We start from the raw sequence: 13,668 nt of genomic DNA, 5'->3' as shown, positions 1-13,668 counted from the left end.
AGAAGTGAAGGCCAAAGGTTAAGTGATTTCCCCAAAGTTCAAAAAGTGAAGTGTCAGGGCTAAGATTGGAACTAGACTGCCTGCTTTCCAGTCCAGTGCCATTTTCAATAAACCACCTCATGCCTAGCCCAAGACAGGACTGAGGATTTTAAATGTAGTAAAGTTTAGAAACAGAAACTGGTAGATAGAAAGTAGTTACCCCAGATTTACATCAGAAATGTTTTATTTCACTGGGGGTAGGAACTACCTCCATCAGCATATATTTTAAGTCCTGTAATTTTGTCAACAAGTTTTAGGAACTGTTGGAGGATCAGAGAAGTGGGTTGGACATATTCATGTCAGGCAGCATTTGGAGTCAGATCCTTATGATGCCAGATTGAGCACACATATACCGTATAACACTGCCTAGCCAGTGCAGTGATTAGAACGTTGTTCCTGGAGTCAGACCTGAGTTCAGGACTAGCCTCAGACACTTGCTGGGTGACCTGGGGCAAGTCATTTGCTTCTGTCTTCCTCAGTTTCATCAACTGTAAAATGATGATATTAGTGCCTCCCTCCCAGGGTTGTTGTAAGGATAAAAATGAGATAATTTATGTAAGGTGCTTAGCACATAATCTATAGTTGATATTTAATAACTCCTTCCTTTCCTCTGTGTATACATGTTGAAACATACAAAATATATGCATAGGCACATGCATATATGTATATATACATACACTAACAGAAAGCTTCTAGAATTCATTGGGTAGTGGTGTAACATAGAGCTGCACTTTAGGAAGCTCACTTTGACAACCAAGTGGAAGATGAACTGGAGACAGAAGAAATGAGGCAGGGAGACCCACCACATAGCTATTGTGCTAGTCTAGGCATGAGGTTATAAAGGCCTGCCACCGGGTGGCAACTGTAGGAGTGAAAAGAAGGAAACGTATACAAGAGTTGATGTGGAGGCAGACACAACAAGACCTGGCAACATGGAGTAAGCACAACTGATGAGTCAATGTAGGTTATGAGCCTGGGTGACTAGGATGAGAGTGATGTGTTTCGAACGTGTTGAGTTTGAGATGCTAATGGGGCGTACGATTCAAGATATTCAACAGATGGAGATGCAAGATTAGAGGTCAGGGAAAAACTGGGGGTTTAATAACTAGATCTGAGTCATTTACGTAGAGATGATCATTTAACCCATGGAAAGTGAGAAAGAGAAAAGGACCCAAAGAGCTTTAGGGGCAATGATGTGCTGGTAAATGTTTAATAGTGACCTCTCAAAAGAAAAAAGGATGCAGTACACACTTCTAAGGTCAGTCTCCATGATTAACATTTTTCTCCATCACATTCTTAAGCCTAAACCACAAGTGGAGAACCTGCAGCTTTGAGGCTACATGTGGCCTTCTAGGTCCTTGAGTGTGGCCTTTTGATTGAGTCCAAGTTTTACAGAACAAATCTTTTTATTAAGGGGATATGTCCCCTGAAGTTTGGATTCAGTCAAAGGGTAGCACTTGAGGATCTAGAGGGTGTAACGGTAATAGAATAGGAAGATCTTCCCCCCCACCCCCCGCCCCAGTAATAGACCTAACACATGGACCCTGTGATCACATGAAGCCTGGGTCACATGGAGCTCAGACTGGGAGGAGCGTGCCCAAGGAGGAGGAGAGAGAGAGCATGAGCAGGGAGGGAAAAGCAAGCTGTGGGTGGATGGAGGGAAGAATTTGTCAGGGGAACTTGTTTTTTGCAGAGGCCTGACAGAAAGAAGGGACCCTCCCTGGATTAGTGACAAATATCCTGTTAAATCTTACCTCCTGGTATTCTAATGATGTCCCAAATAAATATTTTGGTTTTGCCTTTGAGGAAGAGAATTTATTATATTTTGCCAATTTACCCTGGAAATGCATATTCATAGTGGCTGCTACGGTTACCTCCTTGACATTATAGAGGGCCACATGTGGCGTCAAAGCCACAGTTCTGCACCCCTGGAAACAATCAATAGAACAGTAAATCAAGCCCAGATTTGTAGTTGCCAATTTCTAGGTATAAATGGTCACACTAAAAATTTAACAACCAGCTCTCAGGTTCACGCTGGCCCCAGCAAAACACTTTTTGGGAAACACAATGAACATGGCCTAGGGGGAAGAGCTTGCAAAAGAGAAAGAATAGTTAGAATATGAGTGAGCAGTTTCATGAAAACCTAGAAAGGAGAAAATATCTAAGGGAAAAGGGTGATCGATAATGTCAGAACATTCAGAGAGGTCAGAAGGGACTGAAAAAAGGCCGGTGGATTTGGCAATTAAGAAAGCATTGCTGCTTTGGAGAGAGCAGTTTTAGCTGAATGATACAGTCAGAAGCCAGTCTGCAAAAGGTTTAGAAGAAAGTGAGGAGGGAGAAAATATAGATATCAATCAATTGTAGACAGCTTTTTTGTAGCCTTGAAATGGAAGAAAGATAAAGGATGATAGCCAAGGGGGATGACTGAATTAAGTGAAGCTTTTTAAAGACATAGAAATATTTATAGTCAAGTAGATTGGGAGAAATTGAGGTTTAGTGAGAGAGTAGGGATGACAGAGGGGTCAATGGTGGAGAATATAATATGGAATAGGATCAAGGATGCCTCTAGAAGAGTCATGCTGGCAACAAGAAAGGACACATCTTATGTGAGAAGGGGGAAGAAGGAAATAATGATGAAAGATATCTGAATAAAGTGAGATGAGGAGAGGGAAAGGGGAATTCTTGTACAAATTGCCTTAGTTTTCTTGGTGAAATGTGAGTCAAGAATGTTCTGCATTTGAGGTTTCCATCTGAAATACTGAGATATTCACATTCCAGCTTTCCCAAATGCTTCATGCCCTCAGATGGAAAGTGCTAAAGAATCTGACAGTTACAACTCTCAAAGGAATGAATTCTTAGATATGTTCTTGGTAAGATACAATATCACAAATATCTTTTAAGTCTCTATTCTAGTAAAGCACAATGCTAAGACAGGATAGAAAACATTTAAAATAGTCCCTGCCCTCATGGAGCTTACAGTATGAAGTAGGAAGCTGATACCAATAGAGATGCCTTATAAAAGTCTACCAACAGGTTGAGGACAACAACTATTGTATAATAAGTTTATTATCATATTACAAGACAAAGGGCTACATGAGGTCAAAAGAGGTTCAACATTCGAGAACAATGTTATCAACCAGGAAGCAATTGGGAAGACTTCTTGAAAAGTTGAATTTGACTTAGGTTTGGGGTTTTGGTTTTGGGGTTGTTGAGGGTTTTTTTGTTTGTGTTTGTTTTTGTTTTTGTTTTGTTTTTTGGATAAGGCATAGGCCCTGTCCTCATGGACCTAATATTATCAATCTGCACACGTTTATTAAGTGAATACTATGTGCCAGGTATTGTGCTAAGCATCTTGTATGTAAGTTAAAATCAAGAAACAGTTCCTAATCACAAGGAATTTACCAATGGAAGAGACTATATATGTAAATGTATACAAATGACTAAAACATGAGGTGATTTGGAGGGCATTAGCAGTTGGAAGGAATGAAGAAAAGTTTCATGCGGAAGATTATGTTGGAGCTGCACATTAAGAGACTCTGTAAAGCCAAGGTAAGGAGGAAGTGTATTCCAAAGATGATGTCCAGGAGTACAAAGGTACAGAGATAAGATTTGGGGTGCCATGTATGAAGATTTGGGGTGCCACGTATGAGGTACATAAAGAAGGCCAGTCTGGTTTGATTGCAGAGTGTGGAGGAGTAATATTGGTCCAAAGAAGCTAGAAAGATAGAAGGGGATAAGATAAACAAACATAAAAAGGAACAAAGCACATGCTGTATGTCATTTGCCAGAGAAGGTTCTCACCACTCAGAAGTCAGGCAAAGCTTTGTGAAGGAGGTGGCATTTGAGATGAGTAGCATAGCATAATAGAAAGTACATTGGCTCGTTAGGTTTTAAAGGATGGGTAGAAATTCAGCAGATGGAGAGAGAGGGACCATTCCAGGTCCAGGGAATGATGTGAAGAGAAAACAAATGGGAGACCAATCAGACTGTTTAGGGCTGATAGTGTTGCAGTTTGGCCAAAGCCTACAATGCATGGAGAAAAGAAGTATGGGATAAAACCAGAAACACAGAAAGATGCCAGACCAAGGAAGGCTCACTACTAACCAAACAGAAGCAACGACAAATCGCTTTATTTGTTGTGTGCTCACAGGGAACCTCCCCACAAAGACTGCACAAGTTTGTTTTAGAGTTCAAATACAGGTGATAAAGATAGCACAGAAGAGGAAACTTCATACAGAAAATATTTCCATCATGGATTATGTTTTAATAATAGCTCAGTCCTCCTTCAGACATTAGTGCCCTGAAAGCTACTGCAGATTTAAGGTGTTATTAAGGTCAATCTCTATTCAAAACTCAGGTCAAGGTTTCTTTCCTTTCTCCCTTCCTCCCACTCTCCCTTCCTCCCTCCTTTTCTTCCTTCCTTGCTGCCTTTCTTCTTTTGTTTCTTTATTCTTTCTTTCCTTTGTTTTTTTTTTATTCCTTCCTTCCTTTCTTTTTTTCTCAGACCAACTAGAAGACACATTAGGTCAGAGTAAAAGACATTTATTTAAAAAGTCAAGCAAGGTTCAAAAAAACATGGGTAATCTCCCATGTAATTCATATAATGTGGATATACTCTTCCATCACTCCTACATCAGTAGTGGACGGAACATATGTGACCAAGGAGCAGAGCAAGCATGGGAGAGGACTCAGGCATAAGGAATATGGGAGGCCATGTGAAGTTACACTGCATGCCATTCTTATGCCAAATTCTGATAGCTACAGATAACTCTGTGTATATGTAAATAAATGCGGTAGTATATTAGTTATTTCCTCAGCATGGGTACTTCTCCATAGCTATAACTAACAACTCTCTCGATACCTCAGTCTGTCATTTTTGTTCATCTATTTCTACAAATGCGAATGTAAGTTTACCCAATGTGTGGAAAACTTTCTTCTTGGATTTTTACTATCCCGGGGATTCCATTTAGGCTATAAAAAGCATTCATTAGGCAAGCAAACCAACTACCGAGGTGGGCCACCTCTAATGACATGAAATTTAATTAATCAATCAATAAGTGTTTATGAAGCATCATTACAGAAATGTAAAGCATGGTTTCAAAAAGTCAACTGTAAATGGACAGAATGGGGAAGACATGGCTAAGGAGCAATTCATGTGAAAAGGACCCAAGCTGGAATAGAGTGAGTGCTTAGCAGACTACACGCTTAATATTAAGTCAACGGTATAAGGTGGCAATTAAGAAAAGCTAATGAGAGCATAAGCTGAAGTGACAGAAGATCAGCAAGGTGAGAGTGCTGCTTTTCTTTGTCCTGGTCAGTCCATGCCTGCGGTAGTATGGGCCCCTCTGGGCACCACATTTTAAGAAGGACATTGACAAACTTCAGTGGCCCAGAAGAAAATGATCAAGATAGTGAGGGGACTTGAAACTATACCATAAAAAGGATTCCAGGAAAATGTAACTTTCTTGAGAGAAGGCTCTGTTGTCTTTTCTTCCTTGTATCTCCAGCCCGTCACATAGTGTTTGCATGTAGTAGACACCTAATAAGCATTTGTTGAATTTAGCTGATTGGTTACAGAAATTGGAGTAGGTTGGCCTGAAGAAGAGAAGACAGGAGGTAGGGGACGGTGTTTAGTCATTTCAGTTGTGTCCAACTCTGTGACCCCACTTAGGGTTTTCTTGGCAAAGATACTGTAGTGGTTTGCCACTTCCTTCTCTAGATCATTTTACAGATGAGGAAACTGAGGCAAACAGTGTTAAGTGGCTTGCCCAGGATCACATAGCTAATAAGCTTCTGAGGCAGGATTTGAACTCAGGTCTTCCTGACTCCAGGCCCATCACTATACAAACTCTATGGGAGAGAGGGAGAAGAAAGGGGACAGGGAGAAGGGGAGGAGAAAAAGGGCAGTGGTAGAGATCATTATCATTGAATATTTGAAGGTCTATCATGTGGAATAAATATTAGATTTGATCTTCTTGGCAGCAGAAGAAAAACTGATATACATTGGGGGATTTAGAAAGAGGCATATTGCAAGTCAACTGATACAAGGAAATTTTCCCTAACAATCAGAGCTGTCCTCAGGAAGAAGTCAGTACCACCAGAAGTCCTTAGGCAAAGTTGTATGAACATTTGTCAGAGATGCTATATAAAGTATTCATACTTCAAATAAGGATTGACCCAGCTTGCCTCTGAAGTCCCTGTAATACACAGCATTGTGCACCATAAATCAGGGAGAATCATAGAACATTAGAGCAAGGAGAAGCTTTCAAGATCACTCAGTCCAGCTCTCTTATTTGTCTCATAAGGCTCACAGAACATAAGAATATTTATAAAAATGCTCTAGGATTTGCACCATTTTCTATACATATATACATACAAACATATATATATGTGTGTGCATATATATATACATACATGTCTACACACACAATCTCATTTAATCCTTACAATTCTGAGGTAGGTATCATTCTAACATGAGGAAACTGAGAAGTTAAGTGACCTACCCAGGGTCACACAGCTCTCAAGTATCTACGTCAGGATTTGAACTTCTTGACGTGAAAAAAGAAAAAAAACTCTTTGCTTTCACAGAGTATTCATCTATGAATGTTTTTTTGGTAATCTTTGAAAATTGGTTTTGTATGAGGGGTCAGATCATCAATTCAAATCAAATTCAATAATTTACGTAAAGGGCTGTTTAACCACTAAACACTATATTAAAGGTAAGATGATGATGATGTTGATGACTATTATTGTTTCATGCAAGTACGTCTCGTCTCTTCAATGAAACTGGAAACTCCTTGAGGCCAGGGACCCAGACTTATACCACCATCAGTACCACTACGTAACACTTTCCAAAACAGTAATAGCTGAGTAGGACTTTCAAGGATGAATAAAATAGGATAGAAGAGAAGGGGGAAAGTAAGAAAAGAGATGAGAAATGTCAATCAATCAATAAACATTTATTAAGTGCCTACTATGGACCAGGCATTGTGCTAACCACTGGGGATACAGAAAGATGAAAATGACAGTCCCTGCCTTCAAGAAATCATTTGCAAACATTTATACATATATGTGTATACATATATGCATAGGGTTGGTTGGTTGTCCTTCATCTTTGAAGAGGACCAAAATGACATTACCATTGTAAAGTGAAGTTTCAATGTATCCAACTGTGACTAATCAGACCAATATGAGCTTGGAATGCTCTTCCACAGGTTGGGCACAGGTAGTCCATGTGAATGTTTGGGGTGGATACTCCAAATCTGCACATCCTACATTTACTTTGTGCTGTCCCAATTCTGCTTTGCTTATCCAGCACAGCACCCTTTCTGATGCGGGCACACCATGCTGAGCAGTCCTGTGCCAGTGTCTCCCATGTTGCACAGTCAAATCCAAAGTTCTTAAGAGAGACCTGAGAGTGTTCTTGCATCACTTCTTCTGACCACCATGTGATCACCTGCCCCCCATGTGAGTTCTCCATAAAATAGTCTTTTTGGCAAGCATACATTTTGCATTTGAACAACATGGCCAGCCCATTGGAGTTGTGCTCTCTGAAGCATAGTTTGAATGCTTGGTAGTTCAGCTCAAGCAAGGACTTCAGGGTCTGTTACTTTATCCTGCCAGGTGATCCTCAGAATCTTCCTAAGACAATTCAAATGGAAGCGATTTAGTTTCCTGGCATGGTGCTGGTAGACTGTCCATGTTTCACAGGCATATAACAATGAGGTCAGCACAACAGCTCTGTAGACCTTCAATTTGGTAGTCAGTCTAATACCTCTTCTCTCCCAAACCTTTCTTCAGAGCTTCCCAAACACTGAGCTAGGTCTGGCAATGTGTGCATCAACCTCATTGTCAATGTGTACATCCCTGGAAAGTACACTACCAAAGTAATTGAACTTATCCACAGCATTCAAAACTTCTCCATTTGTTGTAACTGATGGTTCCACATATGGATGGTCTGCTGGTGGCTGATGGAGCACCTGTGTTTTCCTGGTGTAGATTATTAGGCCAAAATTAGCACAGGCAGCAGAGAATTGATCCATACTTTGTTGCATCTCAGTTTCAGAGGCTGCACTGAGGGGACAATCATCTGCAAACAGAAAATTATGCACCAACATTCCTTCCACTTTGGTCTTGACTTGTAGCCTTTTCAAAATGAAGAACTTACCATCAGTATGGTAGTTGATCTTGATGCTATGTTCATCCTCATTGAAAGCATTTGTCAACATGGCTGAAAACATCATGCTAAAAAGCATGGGAGCAAGCACACAGCCCTGTTTCACTCCACTAGTGACTGGGAAGGCATGAGAACATTGTCCACTTTCTAGAACCCGGGCAAACATGCCATTATGAAAATGATGTACAATACTGATGAACTTCTCTGGGCAACCAAATTTTGACATAATTTTCCATAAACCCTCATGACTAACAGTGTCAAAGGCTTTGGTCAGATCTACAAATGTTGTGTATGGACCTCTGTTCTGCTCCTGGCATTTCTTCTGGAGTTGTCGGGCAGCAAACACCATATCGACTATTCCTCAGCCCTTTCTGAAGCCACACTGGCTGTCATGTATATGCCCATCTTCCAGGTGAAGGATCAGCCTATTAAGGAGGACTTTAGCAAGAATTTTGCCAGCAATGACTAAGAGAGAGATCCCCTGTGATTGTCACAGGACAATCTATTCCCTTTACCCTTATAGAGATGGACAATGGAGGCATCTTTGAACTCCTGGGGGATAACCTCCTCTTGCCATATGACCTGGAAAATTTCAGTCAGTTTTTGTATGAGCAATGGTCTCCCTGCCTTGTAAATCTCAGCTGGAATAGAATCAGCACCAGGTGCTTTGCCACATGAAAAGAGCCTAACGGCCCTCAAAACTTCTTCTTCATTCTGGAGAGCAATTTGGAACTATGTCCAAGGGGCTACAAAAATCACTACTAGGACTGTATCCCCAAGAGATCATAAAAATGGGAAAGGGTCCCACATGTACAAAAATATTTATAGAAGCACTCTTTGTAGTTGCCAAAAACTGGAAGTCAAGGGGATGCCCATCAATTGGGGAATGGCTGAATAAATTATGGTATATGAATGTAATGGACTACTATTGTGCCATAAGAAATGATGAACAAGAAGACTTCAGAGAGGCCTGGAAGGACTTATACGATCTGATTCTGAGTGAAAGGAGCAGAACCAGGAGAACTTTGTGCACAGCAACGACCACAGTGTGTGAGAGTTTTTTCCGGTAGACTTGGAATTTCGTAATAATGCAAGAACTTATTAAAAAAAAAAAATCCCAATGGTGGATTTCTAAGGCAAAATGCCTTCCACACTCAGAGAAAGAAATATGGAAGTCATTCGCGGAATGTAGCAGATCATGTTTGTGTGTATGTGTGTTTTTGTGTATCATGTTTTGATTTGTTATATGATTTCTTCCATTTATTTTAGTTCGACTACATAGCATGACCATAGTGAAAATGTACTCAGTAGGAAAGTATATGTAGAACCTATACAGAATTTTATGCAGTCGTGGGGGGTGAGGGGGGCAGTGAGGGGTACGTGTGGGGGGGATAAAATCTTAATTTTATGGCAGCGATTGTAAACCATTAAAAAAATAAATAAATAAATAAATAAAGCTTCTTCAGTTGAAAGTTCAGCTAAGGAGGGATTGACTTCAACTTGAGGTAAATGGTCAATGGCCTCAGCATTGATTGATGATGGTCTGTTGAGAACACTATGAAAGTGTTCAGCCCGTCTCTCTAGGATCATATCCTTATCACTAATCAATATGGTTCCATCACCACTGAGTAGTTGTGATGCACCATAGGTTTTTGGTCCATAAATAGCTTTCAGGGAATCATAGCTTTGGATTGTCACTATCAACATAAAACTGAATTTCATCTGCCTTCTTACTGAGCCAGGAATCCCGCATCTCTCTAAGCTTTGCTTGTACTTTGCTTGTGATGGAATTAAATGCTGCCTTCTTAGAGGTGGATGAACTATCCTGCTGGTAAATCCTGTGGAGTTCTCATTTTTCATTTAGCAGCTTCTGAATTTCCCCATCATTTTCATCAAACCAGTCTTGGTGTTTGTGAGTGTTCTGACCCAGATGAGCAAATGCAGTGCTGTACACTAAATCTCTGAGAGCTGCCCACTCCTTTTCTGCTCCACTGTTGCCAACTCTTGGCTCAACTTTCCCTCCAAGTTAGCAGCAAACTGTTCACTCTCAGAGAAGAGCTCTAATTTGTTGACATTGATTCTTCTGGTAGTCATTTTGCCTTGGGGACAGCACTTTTGATGAACGAGAATATTTAGCTTGGAAAGGATAAGCCTATGATCAGTCCAGTACTCTGCACCACACATTGCCTTTGTCACTCTCACATCTTGTCTGTCTCTTCTCCTTACAATCACATAATCTATTAGATGCCAGTGTTTGCTGCGAGGGTGCATCCATGAAGTTTTATTTTGTTGAGGTAAATAGAAGACAGTGTTGGTGATGAGAAGGTCGTGTGATGCACAAGTCTTCAGCAGTAAATGACCATTGCTGTTGCTGTTTCCAACTCCATTCCTCCCTAGGATTCCCTGCCAAGTCTGGTAGTCTGAGCCTACTCTAGCATTAAAGTCACCCAGAATTATAAGCTTGTCTTCTTTTGGCACACTGATGATCAGGATCTCTAGGTCTTCATAAAATTTTTCTTTGACTTCATCAGGGTGTGTCATGGTGGGAGCATAGGCACTGATGATGGTGGCATGGTGTTTTCCTGTGAGTGGCAATTGCATTGTCATGAGCCTGTCATTCACTCCTTTTGGCAGGCATACCAGCTTGCTGGTTAGATTAGTTTTGATTGCAAAACCCACGCCAGCTTCACAGCACTCTCCTTCTCTACACCCACTCCAGAAAAAGGCGTATCCAGCTCCAATTTCAGTAAGCTGGCCTTCATTTGCCAGCCTTGTTTCACTTAGAGCTGCTATCTGGATGCAATACCTGTTGAGTTCTCTTGCAACAAGAGCAGTTCTTCTTTCAGGTCTGGTGGATTTTGTTTTGTCTGTAAGTGTGCACATGTTCCATGTGCCGATGGTGAGTGGAATCATCTTTGCAGATGTTTTGGTACATTTTTTTGTGTTTTGACCATATAGTGGGATTTCCTGCCTGCCACAGTAATCAGGCCAGGCTTGAGTAAGCAGACAATGTTTAGGGCACCTTTTCTAGCCCCTTTTCTCACACCAGGAGGTGAACAGTGCAATCTTTAAAAGGCTGCTCAGATACTCAGGGGGCTGCCGAGTCCCACTGCTGCTTCCAGTGAGAAACGACCCTATGGCCTGGGCCACCTGTGTGCAGGGTCATGACTATAGCTCCCAGCGTATCTGCACTTGCTGCTTCATCACTTGCCTGTTGCCACAGACCTTTGAGGCATAATAGTGAAATGGTATGGGTGATGTCTTTTGATTCATGCATAAATTGGATTTAAGTGAGGCAGAGTTGCACGAAGTCATCAGCCTCACTCTCTCCTCCAGAGTCATCATTCCAGTGGCAGGACAGAGTCAAGATAGCTGGCAATGGCTCAGGATGCAGTTGATGACCTTGGAGTCTTCAGTGTCTAATAACCAAGCTCTAAGCACTCCACATTGCCTGCTTCATCTGCCTTCGTGGCCATTGGAACAAATTGTTCTCATCTGCCCCTTCCATCAGATGAAGTCTTCACATGCTTGGGATAGACACCCCCCAACTCATCAATGGGTGTGAGAGCCATTGGTTACCCTCAACCTGGTTTGGCCCATCTGCCGAAACGGTTTACCAGGGTGTGGCCACTGTGCATGGTACAGCTTCTTGGAACCACAGGTGAGAGGCGGAACAAGTGGACACCAAAGGTGGAAAGAGCCCTGAAAAGGGCTTGGCAGCCATCACACCAAAGGTACTGGTCCTCCCTAAACACACCCGATACCCCATATGCATATATGTATATGTATATATGTGTGTGTGTATGTGTGTGTATGTGTGTGTGTGTTATGTAAGCTATGTACATAATAAGATAGGAAATAACAGTGGGAAGACACTGGAATTAAGAAGGTTTGGAGAAGGCTTCCTGTAGAAGGTGAGATTTTAGTTGAGACTGAAAGGATGCCAGCGAGATCAGTAGTCTAAGTAGAGAGAGAGCTTAACAGGCATGGAGATAATCAGAGAAAATGCACAGAGCTAAGAAACAGACTGTCTTGTCTGGGGAAAAGCCAGGAAGCCAGTGTCATTGGATCAAAGAGAATTTGCAGGAAAGTAGTGTAAGAAGACTGGAAAGATAGAGGTAGCTAGGTTATGAAGGGCTTTGAATGCCAAAGAGAGCATTTTGTATTCAATCTTGGAGGCAATGGGAAGCCACTGAAATTTACTGACTGGGGAGAAGGAGAAGGACATAACTGGACTTGTGTTTTAGGAAAGTCACTTGCGGCTGAATGGAGGACAGATTGGAGTACAGAGAGAAAAGGCAGGCAGAACCACCTGCAGGCTATTACAGTAATCCAAGTATGAGGTGATGAGAGCCTGCACCAGAGGGGTGACAGTGTCAGAAGAGAGAAGGGGACATATTCAAGGATTTTGTGAAAGTGAAATCAACAAACCTTGGCAACAGCTTGGATACGGGGGATGAGGAAATCAGCATGAGTCCTAGGTTGTGAACCTGAGGGTGATGTTGCCCTCTGTAGTAATAGGAAGACTGAGGGGGGAAGAGTTTAGGGGAAAGATAATGAGTTCCATTTTGGATGCATTGAGTTTAAGATGTCTAGTGTAAATTCAGTTTGAGGTGTCTGAAAGGCGGTTGGGAATGTGAAAGTGGAGGTCAGCAGAGAGATTGGGACAGAATAGGTAGGTTTAAGTGTCACCAACACAGAGATGTAATGAAATCCATGGGAGCTGATAAAATCACCAAATGAAGTAATATAGAGGGAAAAAAGAAGACCCAGGACAGAAATTTAAGGGACCCCTACTATTACAGAGTGGGATCCAGAATAAGATCCTGTAAAGGAGACAGAGAAGGAGAAATCAGATAAGTAGGAGGAGAGCCAGGAGAGAGTAGTGTCCTGAAAACCAAGAGAGAAGAGACTATGAAAGATAAGGTGGTCAACAGTGTCAAAGACAGGAAAGAGGTCAAGAACAACGAGTATGGAAAAAAGGTCATTGCTTTTGGCAATTAAGAGATCATCAGTAACTTTGAGGACAGCAGTTTCAGTGAAATGATAAGGTCAGAAGCCAAATTATAAGGAGTTAAGAAGAGAGTGAGAGGAGAAAAAGTGGAGGCATCTACTGTAGTTGGATTTTTGGAGGAGTTTAGCTATATAGAGCAGAAGAGATATAAAATGATAGGTAGTAGAAATGGAAGGATTAAGTGAGGGATTTTTCAGGATGGGGGAGACATGGACATGTTTGTAGGTAGTAGGAATGAGTCAGTACACAGAGAGAAATTAAAAATAAATGATAGGGTGGGGATGACAGGGGAGACAATGTTGGAGGAGACCAGATGACATGAGATCATTTGAAGAAGTAAATCCATTAGTCTTGGTAAGTAGTAATGCCACTTCATCGTGTAAGACAGGATTGAAGGAATTTGTGGTAGAAGCATCTAAGTGATAGGAGATGAAGAAGA

Source organism: Notamacropus eugenii, chromosome 1, assembly GCF_028372415.1.
Source record: "Notamacropus eugenii isolate mMacEug1 chromosome 1, mMacEug1.pri_v2, whole genome shotgun sequence".
Taxonomy (NCBI): domain Eukaryota; kingdom Metazoa; phylum Chordata; class Mammalia; order Diprotodontia; family Macropodidae; genus Notamacropus; species Notamacropus eugenii.
This window is presented reverse-complemented; position numbering follows the sequence as displayed.